The 14728-nt window shown below is 50.9% G+C and overlaps 1 protein-coding gene across 4 annotated transcripts in view; it reads left to right on the top strand.

Annotated features, from left to right (window-relative positions):
* Positions 1–14728, top strand: part of PCBP4 (poly(rC) binding protein 4) — a 263525-nt gene that overhangs the window by 40373 nt on the left and 208424 nt on the right. The gene's annotated exons all lie outside the window — the stretch shown is intronic.

The raw sequence follows: 14728 nt of genomic DNA on the forward strand, positions 1-14728 counted from the left end.
GTATTGTAGGGCGGATCCCCCAGCCTCCTAACTTTGCCCACACCACTGCTCTATTAATTCAGTGAAATTGTGTGGCAAGATCCACAAAGGGCTGCTCTACCTGCCCACTTTAATCATCAGCAGGATCAGGGTCAAACAATTAGGGGACGCAGACATACCCACCGAAACCCAACTGAGACGTAGGGAAAGCTTGTTCAGCAGTAGCCCAGTTAGGAAGGTGTCCGACAAGGTTCCTTGCAAACAATTTTACCAAAGGGTCCAACAGGAAGCTAAATCTCAAGATGGATCACACATTGCATGGACCCTTTTTATGTTTGGGAATAAGATGACTACCTCGCGGTGAGTCCAGAATCACACGCCATGATCACGTTTTCTGTGTAAGGGGGAAGATAATTTGGCTCATCATCCTGGAAACACATTTATGGCCAAATGTGTTAACCCTCTTGGGCTCATGACACAAAAATACTTCAATCTAATTTCATTACATATGGGGGGGAAGCTCTTCGTAGATGTGAATAAAAGCCCTATTGATAGCACTACAATGAACCTTCATATAAGTAGTCCCTATATGATAAGTCTGTCCTTATCCTGAACTCCATGTCGGATTTTTCCTGAGCTAAAGACAGAATAATTTTGATTTTTTTTTGTAAGATGATATGTAGCCTAAAGCCTTAATGACCAGTTTTTCGTGCTGCCTGCCAGCAGTGTTTCACATATTTGTAAAGTTTTGATTTAGGCTCTTAATTAAGCAATATTTCACGGGACAGGGGGCATTACCAGGCCAGGTAATGCCCCGGGGCCATAGTTACAGACCCACGCAAAGCGAGGCCCTTAACGAATCCTCGGGGCATTACCAGGCCCGGCAATGCCCCCCTTCTCATATAATATTGTTATTAGTACCCTGGTACAATGTACCAGGGTACTAATAGTTTGTAAGTTGTAAAACCGCGACTTTCAACAATAAAAAAAGATAGCCGCCATGCATTGGGGGAAGGGACTACATAGTATTTTCTCCCTTTCCATTGCAGCCTTGCTGACGTCAGTGCTGCACCGAGAACACTACTGTTCCCGGCGCAGCCAACCAACAGGAAGCAAGAAGGTAAATGGGGAGGGTGTGGGGATGCTTTATTGGGCTGAAAAGGGGGTTGGGGTTGGGGGATTGGACTCAGGCGTGTGGGAAAGCAGGGCAGTGCACTTACCTGGAAAACCCCGTGAGGGAAGATGGCGACCACCCGCTCTGAGTAGGCTTGGAACAGGAGCTTTACTGTGCAGGCCTATCCCCCCCCAGCTGACCTTCCACTCGCCATTCTAAGGTAAGCACTTCTAAAATCACCACAACCCCCTACCCCTCTGCTCCCCCCACGCTTATTACACTTTACAAGTTTCATATTTGAAGGATGGGCAATTCTGCAGCGAGCAACAATGCTTGCAGGTTCTTAACTTCATTTTCCCAAGCACATTGCATTTACGCTTAGCCCTCGCCCCCCATGAAATCTTGTTCCAAAAACTTGGAAAGCCTTGTTTGTAAATATTCCTCCAGAGCGTTCCATAAAGCCGACATATTAAAAAGCTGACATATTAAAAAGTGGACACTGGGGCGCACATTGTAAGAATCTTAAGATAAAGGTTTGCTGATTAAAGCTTGCTGATTAAAGACAATCGTCAAGTCCCCTTTCAGAAGGCGGCCTGATTTAGTTGCTGGAAGATGAAACTGGATAAAGCCATCGTTCTTAAATTCTTGCAATGGCCATTTTTCCTAAAACATTATGGCCCTCATCACGAAATCCGGCGGTAACGGTATTAGCGCTGTATTTTCGGGCAGTATCTCGCTTTCTGGCGCTGTTCCCATCGGGCGCAATTAGCGTTACCGGTGGGGCCATATGCGCGTGCTGGCATACTTGTGATGCTGCGCAATTTGCGCCACGGCTCCTGCCGGTCCGCCGGTAATGCTATTTCTACCTGTATACCGCCCAACTCGTGATGAGGCCCATATATGTCAGAATGGAGAATTCGTTTTAAAAGTAATCATCATGTAAGGCATTTTCTGTAGATTGTGTGTATTTATATTTTAAGTCCAGCTCGGCCAGCGTCCCCTGAAGTTTCTGACATGTAATCTTCTTAATACTCGTTAGATTTTTCTGCACTGCTGTTAACCGCCTTCACGGCACCCAAGTTAGTGAGGCCTCCAATTCTTCCAGCTTGTTCATTTGGAAAAGCTCATTGATTTTCCCATTACCTCTGATAGTGTCATTGGGGCTTTCAGTAATTAATTACTTAGCCTCCAAATCCTGGGACGCTCCTCCTTCAGGGCAGCTGCCACTTTAATCAGCGCGAGGCTATTGGGCGCAACGAAACTGACACTGCTGGCAGCCCCAGACACTGGGGCCAAGCTTCCCTTCGTTAAGTAGAGAAGTCAACACAGGAAATATCGAAGAGGTTAAAGCCTCCACACAAACCTCAACTCTGACATCTTGCAGTGGAAATGAGGGCCGTCTAGCTGGCAACGGAATCGCCCTAGAAGGGATCCAGGCTCTCCAAAATTCCGGATTGCCATGTGATCCAGCTCTGAGATCTAGGCATCTGTGCCTGGATCACGAGGGAGCCAGTAAAATCCAAACTGCAATGGATGCTTCACTTGGGTATGTTATCTCTGGGGCTCAGTAGGTCGATCATGCGCAACCTGTGGTGTGTGGGGCGACCCACCGCTCAAGTCTAAAAATAACCCAGCACCACTGACAGAAACTGGAACCACATGCAGAAAACCAGGCATCTTAGTGCTGTCATAACTAACACATCCATGTTAACAGTGAAAACATGTGGTACTTTTATACCTGCTAGTTTTAATATACCGCCTAATTACGCCTTGGGATCCCATGGTATATTCACGGCATAGGTACATAGAAAGTACGGCATAGGATAAATAACAAAAATTTGCCCCATGAAGAATTTCCTATGTACCCTATGCTGGAAACATACCTCCCATTAACTTTTTGCTCGAGGAAATCCCAAAATTCCAAGACCTTCCATTTTGGGAGCCAGTCAATTTGTTTAAAGGTCAAACATTTCCATTCTTTAAATGTTCAGCCTCCATAAAGTCGAATCTTAGATCGGAGGTATGGTCAGTGGTCGAAGTGTACAGAAAAAAGTAGTGGAACTGTGGTCTCAGCAGAGGAGAGGGTAGGCAGAAGCATAGTAATAGTAATAATAATTTCACATTTATACAGCGCTACGAACCCTCAGGTATCTGAGCGCTGCTTATTATTACCCACGGTGTGTGGTGCGCATTTATCGACCTCGGAAGGATGAAAGGCTGAGTTTGGCCCTGCCGGGCTTCAAACCTGCATCGGCTGGATCTCCAAGCGAGCGCTCTACCCGCTGTGCCACTTGACTTGGTGCAACATGTGACAAGGTGCTGTGGCCGGGGCATTGCAATAGTAACTAAGGCTCCTACCACAACTTTACATTTACACAGGGACATGAATGGACAAACCCTCTGTAAAGAATGGTGAATTTGGTCATAAAAAGTAGAGGAATGGTAAACAGAAAAAAAATAAAAAGTAGTGGAACACTGCTCCCGACCGTTCCCGCTCACTTCAATCACTGGGTATGGTAGAATACTCCTGGTGTTTCTGTTCACAAGTCTGGGAACAAGCCAGGCGACAAACAGCTCCACTTAGCCTTGATTGCAAAATGGCACAAATGACTCAAACACACAGACATTTTCTGCCCGCCCTTACTCATTTGTATTACTTTTTACCCGATTCCACGGACAAGAGTGGGACATGCACTTTGTGCATTACTCCGCTCCAGGCCGGAAATCAACCAGATTCTGCGTACGCATCACATTTTGATGCCGGTGGGGAGGCTAACATTTCTAGGGATTCTGCCCCTAATTTTGAGTCTCAAAAAGCAATGAGAGTCCAGAGGGTACCAGAGGTGTAGTGACGACCACCCTACTGGTTCCTGACGGCCTCTGGCTTCCAATTCCCATCACCGTCGTGAGCTCATACGTGCACAGCAGTGATCCTTGCGCATTAATCACGTGACACTTCACAACGTTTGGGAACCCTCAATGGTCTAAATCTCACAGACGGAGCAGGGACAACTTACACAGTCACAGACCCACCTCTTATGATGGATTTTCCAGCTGACGCAAAATGTGGCCATAAATTGCAGTAGAATTTGTAAAGCTCAAAATCTGGCCACAGGGAGTGAGGGAAGTGACACTGGGAGACACACAGTGAAAATACTCATAATACATCAGCAGGTTTAAGAATGCTTTCGAGGCTCCACAACAAGAAGTCATACTTTAAACACACTGCAGCCTGTGAAAGTCTTTGGCCCTCATTACCACACCGGCGCTAAACCATGGCGCTATTAGCACCATGGTTGGTGCCGGTGTTGTAACGGGTCCGCCATGGTTCAATGGGGAATTACCACCCCATTCCAAGGTTGGCGGGCGGTAATTCCCCATTGAACCATGGCCCTTCCCCATTCCCATTTTCACCCCATAGGGCTCTATGGGAATGGGGAAGGCACTAAGTACGGTATCACAAATTGCGGTACCGTACTTAGCACCAAGGTCCCTTTGCGGGTCCCTACTTTAACGGCTGGTGTAGACCAGTCGTTAAGGTCGGGTCCCGCAAAGGGACCTCGTAATCAGGCGCTAATGGGTTAACGGCGCTGCAGCCTTTTACGGCGCCGTTAACCCATTAGCGCCAGGGTCGTAATGAGGCCCTTTGACTTTCTATCGCCTGTTTTTTGGCCTTTTTGTGGACTTTTAAGTGAAGCTCAGTCTTTAAATATCCTGGGATAATTTGGTGGTATTTTAGGAATAAATGTTTCAAATACCACACGTTTTTATCATTCCCAACATGTTATGTTATGTTATGTTATGTTATGTTATACCATTTATATGGCGCCACAGCCCAAGGGCGTCCAGGCGCTGATCATTACAGAAAGTAGGGAGAGATTCCCATGAAACAAAAGATTGCTCAGATAACCTCGTTTTAAAAAATGTTCTAAAGACAGTATGACTATCTCCTTTTCTCTTGGATTCAGGTAGACCATTCCATGCTTGGGCTGCTAGAAACAGGAAGGAGCGACCTCTTCCCTGAGCTCTTTTTACACGGTCAACTTTCAGGAGGAATGCTTTTTCTGAACAGGTTTCTCGTGGGTTTGTATATTCACATCCTCTCCCTAAGATATAGGGGGGCGATTCCCCAGATACACTTGTGAGCAAGCGTCAGTAACTTAAAGGCACCGGCAGCCAGGAAAGAGCTACACTGGATCTCTTCGTGGTAGTTGGAATACAATGCGTATCGCTTCATTCTGTGTTTTTGAAGAGTTTGAATGGACTTCTTATTCGCTGCCCCTAAAAGGGAGTTGCAGTAGTCCAATCGTGAGAGGATAGCTTCCCTTGCCAATTTGGCACAGTTCTCCTTTGAGATCATTGGTCTAATCAATCTTGGAATTCTCAAATAGTAGTTAGTATTTTTAACTATCAATTGAACAGGTGTATCTGCATTAAGGTTTGCCTCCAAGTAGACGACCAAGGTCTTGACCTTACACACTACCCCAATCTGGTTCTCTTCTATCAAAAAGCTTTGTAGGCCTAGCTCAACTTTTTCCTTGCTTGCCTCGAACCGTAAATCATCAGCTCGATCTTAGCTGCATTCAAACATAACCAGTTTGTGGACATCCAGTTCTTAATTTCCTGGTATACGTATTTGAGCTTTCCCTAATCCTCTATCAGGTTTCCACTCAGTTCCATAGTAAGTTGAAAGTCGTCAGCATAGTTGGAGAAAAAGAATCCTAATCTTACCAACTCCTGGCACAATGACTGGCTATAGATATTGAAGAGCAAGGTCGAGAGGCAGGCCCCCTGTGGGACTCCACAAGTCAGTAGAGTTGCCTCAGATGCATGATCTCCCCAGAACACCTTCTATCGACGCCCCTCCAGAAATGATCTCACCCAAGTTATTGCATCTTCAGAGAGTCCACCCGTCCCTCTCAACCTTTCCAACCATACTCATAATGAAGCTATGACAACATAAACACAGGGCATTTGCGCTCATCTCAAGTGCCCACGCCTGGCCCTTCCATAGCCGCTTTGTTTCTCTATTAGCACCCGGGGAGGACGAGCCAACCAATGAGGTTGCTTGTAACGCAGACTGAAACCGCTAACCTCAGCCTGTGTTCCAAGCAGCCTGCCGGCTGCTTCCCCCACCCACTTCATCCCCAAATTGTTCTAATGTTTCCCTCCATCACCTTGCCATACTTAACTGTTTTCAATGGCAGGGGCTGCCCCTCTACCGCTGCCGCTGTGCTTCTCCTCTCACTCCATGGCACATGGAAGAGGGGCTCCGTATGGAGCTCCCCCCCCTTCCATTTCCATGGTGGCCATCTTTAGACAGTATTTTCATCCATTGAACGGGACGCACGCATTGTCCCGTTCAATGGATGAAAATACTTTTTTGAGAACCCTGGTTTGCTGCTTGGGTAACCTAGGGTGCTAATAGTCTTAATACCGTCTCCAGCAGGCTGGATCAGGTATTATCGGCCCGGGGACTCTTGTTTAAAGCCCTCGCTTCGCTCGGCCTTATAACTTGGGCCCTGGGCCGATAAGACCCGATCTGGCCCTCCGGATCGGGTCTTGAGAAGGTGCCATTCCTACCCCACTCCCCTGCCCCTCACAGAGCCCCTTTAGCCCTGCTGAATTATCTGCCAGCTTCTTCTCTTTGCTTACAGCGTTTCAATTGAAATGCGTCACACCTTTGAGTTTGAGTGAGGCTAAAGGGAGTGAAGTCGTGTTTGTTTCCTGCCGGCGTCGCGTCTCCAGTTAACGATGGCCTTCCGTTGCTTCAGTTAATGATGAAGCCAGCGACATTCCGATGTGCTAACAGGGCGCCCATTGCATTCTACAATCACATTTATGTCGCTTTCTCGAGCACACTTTTGTATTGCAACGTTTGATCTATAGAGATGCTTTTCAAAATACAAACAGTATTCTGCTATTAGTGTCACCCGGCCACACCCAAGGATCTCGAAAGATGGACATTAAATCTTGAGACAATTTTTTTAGAATCTTTTTTTAATAGCCATTGCAGGGGGGGTATTTTTTTAATAATTCATCCCTTAATAACCAGCTATCTCTCAGTCTTCAAACGCCCCCTTCATTTTGCACCCTGCGTTCGGCTGGTCCTTTGCATCCCATCACACTAAGGCTTACTGGCCACTTTTTAGGAAGGGTATTCGAAATGACAGAATTCACTGCCAGGGCATCGATGACATCCGAGATGGACAGACATTGTTTGTCTGCGCTATCAATGCCTCCCCTGATGACGTGCTTGCATTGAAATGCCGTCTGAATGACCGTGTTTTATATAAATCTGGTCCTTGCTGAGAACTAGCCGGCAAGAGGCACTGGTGAACATAAAAAGATGTCTGATAACGATCTTCTATTCTGGCCTCTGTGCACAATTAGATGAGCCCAAGCCAGCAGACATGCTGTGAAATTCAGTTAGGCTGCAGCTGCTTCTGCATAAGGGGCTGGCACTCCCCCCGGAGCAGAGGGGCCACTCGACTGCACAGAAGGCACCAGGAGCCTCGGACACCGAAAAGAAGTGTTCTATACCCTCCACGGAAGCCCATAGTGACCAAAAAGCCATAGGTGGCACTGGAAAAATGTGTCCCTGTGTCCTTTTTGTCCCAAGAATAGACCAAACTGTCCCTGTGCCGAAAAATCAGGATCTGAGCAACCACTTCATTCCATCCAGCCTCATTCTTCCATGCCTTGCAACAATGCGTTTCCCATCAGTGTGTAGACTTGGATACCTTGAGGAAGGCTGCAGGATCGAGTGCCAACTTTTGATCTTCACTCCGGAGACAGGAATGCCATCAACGAGCAAAGCGAGGGAGACACGCGGAGGTAGACAGAGTGGGGCCTCAGCGGGCAAGGCCCAGCCAAAATCTGTAAATGCCCACTCAGCAGCTCTGTGAGGGCATTTACAGATGTTAATGTCACTTCGGTGGGCCCAACTACATTAGCTTCAGGCCCCACTTATGAGAATCCTGGATACGCAACTAGGGAGACATAACCACCCCTAGGCCCAAAGAACACATTCTACAGCAGAAGCTGTAGGATTTACAGGAAGGGCAAACATACAACATCTGGGAACCAGTCACCTCACCTGCTGAGCTGTCCTTGCAGCATTCTGCTTTAGGGTGCCCTACTTTCTTCTCACGCCCCGGACAAGGCTCAGTTGTTCCATTGATGAAGCGCCATTCCCACTTTGAAGTAAACAGCACTTGCTATTTTTGCAAGAGGCATGCTAACACTTCACCAAACTTGAACTCGCTGGGAGAGGAGCCAGGAGCATAGGTACCGTAGGAGCCAGGAGCCCTACAATACCCAGTGATTAAAATGAGCACTGCACTCTGTTCCAATAAAGGACATTTCCAGCCTGGTCAGTGCTTGGGAATCTCCCACATGCATGGATGAGAGGGGACGGGACGTAGGAGTATGACAAAGTTACTCACTGTAGTGACTACCTTACTCCTAGTCCACATTCCCCTTTCCTCCATACGCCCACCCGCCGTCCCCTCTATTAAGTATCCTCTAGTTACTAAAATGGTCCTTACTGAAAGGCGATGCTTGGGGCGGAGCTCAGGAAGGCGGTGCTATGGTCACGTGTGGTTGCCCCGTGTAAAAATAAAGGAGGGCCAAAAAAAGTACTTTTTTATGCATAGAAAAGTGCTCTGGACCCCTCCCGATGAAGGGAATGTCTCAAAGGTATGGAGGAAAGCGGACTATGGACTAGGAGTAAGGCAGTCACTACGGCGTGTAACTGTGTCAACCTTCTTGACCAGTACAGAGTTAGATGGATTTAAGGGTGCAAATTAATTTACCTATATGCATGGGTTTGTCAAAAAACATTACTTCTAACATAGGGTTAACAGTGTAAAGAGGATGAGAGAATTTCTCGACCACTCCACTCTCTAATTTAATTTGTTCTTGGACCGAGAACCACCTTGGCCCCCAAACCCCCGACTCCCTGTCAGTATTTCCTAGACTCTTGGCTAGTGAGGGGCAGAGAGCTGGAGAGGCACTCCCATGCCTCTTACGGGCATTCCATAGGCAAGAAGTCACTGAGGGCTTTAAGTGGGCCGGGGCTAGCCAGGGCGGATACCTTGCAGTCTTCTAAAAGTGCTCCCGAGCCGGGCTTCTGATGGGCTCCCCACAATAAGCCCTAGACATGCCAACCTCCACAGGCAGTCCTTTGACTCCACAGAGCAGCATGGTTAAAAGGCTGCTTGTGGGGTTGGCAATTCTGATAAAATAATGGAGAGACTGGAGCAGCAAAAGTATGATAACAGATCCCCTGCATTTCCTTTTGTTTCTCAGTCAAAGGGACTGACCCCTCAGCCAGCCCTTTAACCATTCGCCTATGTTCAGTTAAAGGCTGCTTGAAAGGTTTGGCACCTCTCCTAAAGAAAAAAAAAAGAGACGGGCACACTGTTATCATCATCTCCTTTAGTTCCATAATCACAGGCCCGACCCCAGCAGGCAGCCTGCCGGCGTGGGTTGGAGCCTATGATTAAGAAACAGAAGGAGAGGGGGGCACCAAAAGGAATGATAGCAGTGCGCCCCATCTTTCCTGCTTGGCTCCCAGTGTCAAGCAATTTTGCCTTCCCTGCCCGCCTATACCGCACTTTGGATTCGCCCCTTAACTGAACCCCACCTCGAATCCACCTCCCACTTAAGGCACCGAAGCCCTCAATCGTTCTCCCCGAGAGTGTGAATCGTCATCGTCGGAGCCGGTCGCGCGCCTGGCGTGTCGGCCACAATTTGACTGATGTCTTAATGAGCCCCAGCCGGGCAAGGAGATATGACTGTACAGGCAGCTGTTATTCGCACCTGTTCCTCCTCAGTGCTGCCTCACAAAGGCATAATCTCTGTGTGAGCAAATAACAACAATATACTATTGAGCCCGAGCTCAACCCAATGCATGGGCCTATTAGAAGACACATTCTACTCTGCTCTGACGTCGGCCTGGACCCTAAGTCTATGGTAACTATTTTGAACAGAGAATGCTATAGCGTAGTGTCTGAGAGAAACCAGGTCAGCTGGAATTTTCTCTGCTACTTGCAAGGAAGACTTTATTTTCCTTGAAAGACTAGAACACGTTGACCTATTTCCCAGGATGAACAGCTATTTCGTTGTCTCGTTCTCCCGCCCCCCTTTGTTAATTTGCGTCTTGTTTCCATTCCTGCCTCCATCCCCCCTCTCCTCTAAGCACACGTCTGTTACCACCCCCGAGGGCGGTACCGCACTCTTCGGGGCTTTGAGCGTTAAACACATCTCAGCCTGTAGTCCTGGAAAACGAGGTTGTGACCTGTGCGGTTTTCCCTTCCTCTCACTGGCCATCCGCCTTTTGCAGAACACTGGAGATTGTCCTGAGGGATGATGACAGCAGCCTCTGACCCGAACATTTTCCCCGGGGGGGGGGCAGGGGGTTCAGGAGGAGGAGGAAGAGATGAATAAGGCGGGGGTGACAAGGAGCCCAACACCCACCTCATGTCCTTCCGCTGCCGCTGATGTATAGCGAAGTCTTTGTGGCACGAGATGCGCGCATGCCTTTTGTGTTCAGGGAACCGGGCCAATGTTTTGAAGAAAGGTTGACTTTGTCCACAGCCTGCCTCGCTTTCCCTGCGCTCTCCTGCCATTTAATCCCATCTCTAAATCTTCCTGGCCTCTTTTCCCTCAACCTGTGTTATGATCCCTTCTCTGCTCCTCTTATTTTTCCCTCGGCCATCTTTCACCATTGGATGTGAGGGCAGGCTCTTGGCGGTTGACTGCTGGATACCAGGGAAGGCTGTTGGCGGTTGACTGCTGGATACCAGGACAGGCTCGTGGCGGGTGACTGCTGGATACTAAGGCAGGCTCTTGGCGGGTGACGCTGGATACCAGGGCAGGCTCTTGGCGGTTGACTGCTGGATACCAGGGCAGGATCTTGGTGGGTGACTGCTGTTTACCAGGGCAGGCTCTTGGAGGGTGACTGCTGGATACCGGGGCAGGCTCTTGGCGGTTGACTGCTGGATACCAGGACAGGCTTGTGGCGGGTGACTGCTGGATACCAGGGCAGGCTCTCGGTGGGTGACTCTGGATACCAGGGCAGGCTCTTGGCGGGTGACTGCTGGATACCAGGGCAGGCTCTTAGAGGGTGACTGCCGGATACCAGGGCAGGCTCTTGGTGGGTGACGCTGGATACCAGGGCAGGCTCGTGGCGGGTGACTGCTGGATACCAGGACAGGCTCGTGGCAGGTGACTGCTGGATACCAGGACAGGCTCGTGGCGGGTGACTGCTGGATACCAGGGCAGGCTCTTGGTGGGTGACTGCTGGATACCAGGGCAGGCTCGTGGCGGGTGACTGCTGGGTACCAGGGCAGGCTCTTGGTGGGTGACTGCTAGATACCAGGACAGGCTTGTGGCGGGTGACTGCTGGATACCAGGGCAGGCTCTTGGTAGGTGATGCTGGATACCAGGGCAGGCTCTTGGTGGGTGACTGCTGGATACCAAGGCAGGCTCACGGCGGTTCACTGCTGGATACCAGGGCAGGCTCTTGGTGGGTGACTGCTGGATACCAGGGCAGGCTCTTGGAGGGTGACGCTCGATACCAGGGCAGGCACTTGACGGTTGACTGCTGGATACCAGGACAGGCTCATGGCAGGTGACTGCTGGATACCAGGGCAGGCTCTTGGCGGTTGACGGCTGGAAACCAGGACATGCTTGTGGCGGGTGACTGTTGGATACCAGGGCAGGCTTGTGGCAATTGACTGCTGGATACCAGGACAGGCTCGTGGCGGGTGACTGCTGGATACCAGGGCAGGCTCTTGGAGGGTGACTGCTGGATACCAGGGCAGGCTCTTGGTGGGTGACGCTGGGTACCAGGGCAGGCTCTTGGTGGGTGACTGCTGGATACCAGGGCAGGCTCGTGGCGAGTGACTGCTGGATACCAGGACAGGCTCATGGCAGGTGACTGCTGGATGCCAGGGCAGGCTCGTGGCAGGTGACTGCTGGATGCCAGGGCAGGCTCGTGGCAGGTGACTGCTGGATACCAGGGCGGGCTCTTGGTGGGTGACTGCTGGATACCAGAGCGGGCTCTTGGTGGGTGACTGCTGGATACCATGGCAGGCTCTTGGCGGTTGACTGCTGGATGCCGGGACAGGCTCGTGGCGGGTGACTGCTGGATACCAGGGCAGGCTCTTGGTGGGTGACGCTGGATACCAGGGCAGGCTCTTGGTGGGTGACGCTGGATACCATGGCAGGCTCTTGGTGGGTGACTGCTGGATACCAAGGCAGGCTCTTGGAAGGTGACTGCTGGATACCAGGGCAGGCTCTTGGAGGGTGACGGCTTGATACCAGGGCACGCTCGTGGGTGGTGACTGCTGGATACCAAGGCAGGCTCTTGGTGGGTGACGCTGGATACCAGGGCAGGCTCGTGGCAGGTGACTGCTGGATACCAAGACAGGCTCTTGGTGGGTGACTGCTGGATACCAAGGCAGGCTCTTGGCGGGTGACTGCTGGATACCAGGGCAGGCTCTTGGTGGGTGACTGCTGGATACCCGGGCAGGCTCTTGGCAGTTGACTGCTGGATACCAGGACAGGCTCGTGGCGGATGACTGCTGGATACCAGGGCAGGCTCTTGGTGGGTGACGCTGGATACCAGGGCAGGCTCTTGGTGGGTGACTGCTGGATACTAAGGCAGGCTCTTGGCGGTTGACTGCTGGATACAAGGGCAGGCTCTTGGCGGTTGACTGCTGGATACCAGGACAGGCTCGTGGCGGGTGACTGCTGGATACCAGGGCAGGCTCTTGGTGGGTGAGGCTGGATACCAGGGCAGGCTCTTGGAGGGTGACTGCTGGATACCAGGGCAGGCTCTTGGAGGGTGACTGCTGGATACCAGGGCAGGCTCGTGGCGGGTGACTGCTGGATACCAGGGCAGGCTCGTTGCAGTGACTGCTGGATACCAAGACAGGCTCGTGGCGGGTGACTGCTCGATACTAAGGCAGGCTCTTGGCGGGTGACTGCTGGATACCAGGGCAGGCTCGTGGCGGGTGACTGCTGGATACCAAGGCAGGCTCTTGGTGGGTGACTGCTGGATACCAAGGCAGGCTCTTGGTGGGTGACTGCTGGATACGAGGGCAGGTTCTTGGCGGGTGATGCTAGATACCAGGGCAGGCTCTTGGCAGGTGACGCTGGATACCAGGGCAGGCTCTTGGTGGGTGACTGCTGGATACCAGGGTAGGCTCTTGGCAGGTGACGCTGGATAAAAGGTTAGGCTCTTGGCGGGTGATGCTGGATACCAGGGCAGGCTCTTGGCGGGTGACTGCAGGGCAGGCTCTTAGTGGGTAACGCTGGTACCAGGGCAGGCTCTTGGCGGGTGACGCTGGATACCAGGGCAGGCTCTTGGTGGGTGATGCTGGACACCAGGGCAGGCTCTTGGCAGGTGACGCTGGATACCAGGGCAGGCTCTTGGTGGGTGATGCTGGATTGTAAAGACCGGACGGGGAGGCACAGAGACCCCTGCCAAGATTCTCTAGTATTGGTAGTTGTGGTCGAGCAATCAAGGCCTAGCTTCTCGGGAGGGGATGCGAGCTGGTTCTTAAGTACAGTGTAGTCCCCAAGCACCCACGAAGGAATGTCCACACACTGTATCGGTTAAAACACAGTCTTTATATAATTAATATTCCAAGTCCTATACACGATCACGATAACTCACTTTGTACTCCGAAAATCAACAATGGTAAATATGTACAATTCTAAAGTGGTACCACTAACGTTATTAGATCTTATTAAAGTGCATACGGTCAGGATGACACACAGATCAAAATAAAGAGGAAAACCAGCAGTAGAGAGAAGAAGGAAAGCAAGATGGTTGAGCAATAGGCAGCATACTGGTCCCGTCTACCTGGACACAGTTCTGTGTGGAGATCCCCCCACCTGGGCAACCTGTAGAAGAAAGATACAAGCCCAGTCCATATATTGTTCACACTAGACATTCCAATAGTTCTGCAACCCCAAAGTACCTGGCGTTGTAGCGTTCCTCGTCGGGGAAATCGACAACCCTTCTTGAGTGTCCTCCCTTTCAGGCAGGAGTCACGGGTCGTCGAACGTCCGACGGAGAACAGGTCGAGCTATGACGGTGAAGTGGCCGCATCGTTCCTAGCGGTGCTTGTTGACGGGGAAGCGTAAACATCCTGCAAGGAAGAGGCGTGTGGGGCTCCTCGTTGTCGATAGTTCTGGACTGCAAAGAGTTGAACTGTGGCCCATCAAGGGCGTCGAGTCGTTGGCATCTCTGTGGTCTTTGGGTGGCGGGAAACCCACCGGTGGATGCTCCTCTGCGCGCCGACGGTCAGGCCTTCTCCAGCAGGATACGGCGGCGACGATGCAGATGAGAGCGTCCTTGGATCAATGAAGTTCTTAGGCAACGGGAGCACGGCGGCTCCAGTCGGCGACGGCGGTCGTCGATAGTGGTGGATAACAGTCCGTGTGCTCCTCCTCGGAGTTCCGCCGCAGTCCCTGTATCGGTTTGGCAGCCTGTCGAAGGCTGTCTACCAGGTAGCTTAGGCAAAGATCCGCTGTGCACGATGGTCCCTCGTAGCTCAGGAAGAGGGTGCCTTACCAGCACAGCAGCGTTCAGATTGCGAAGGAGAGCAACAGCAA

The sequence above is a fragment of the Ambystoma mexicanum genome, chromosome 2p, assembly GCF_040938575.1.
Source record: "Ambystoma mexicanum isolate Mex_15411 chromosome 2p, UKY_AmexF1_1, whole genome shotgun sequence".
NCBI lineage: Eukaryota > Metazoa > Chordata > Amphibia > Caudata > Ambystomatidae > Ambystoma > Ambystoma mexicanum.